Below are 254 nucleotides of genomic sequence, written 5' to 3'. Positions count from 1 at the left end.
TAGTTTGTCAGTATAACACTATACTATACTATAACTATATATATATAGTTATATTATATCCTTATATATATAAAAGAACAGGCCTTTTTTATGTACCAATTTTGTGACGACGCTATTTAACTTTTTTCCAATTTTTTTTCACAAAGTTGTTCCAAATACCTTCGTGAGTGTCACCACGTCGCCCGATTTTCAAAATTTTGATTTTAAAGGGTTGAAATTGGCAAAAATAAATTTGTACGTGTGTACCAAGTTTT

This window comes from Sipha flava, unplaced genomic scaffold, assembly GCF_003268045.1.
Source record: "Sipha flava isolate LNK unplaced genomic scaffold, YSA_version1 515_pilon_pilon, whole genome shotgun sequence".
Taxonomy (NCBI): domain Eukaryota; kingdom Metazoa; phylum Arthropoda; class Insecta; order Hemiptera; family Aphididae; genus Sipha; species Sipha flava.
Note: the sequence above shows the minus strand (reverse complement) of the source record.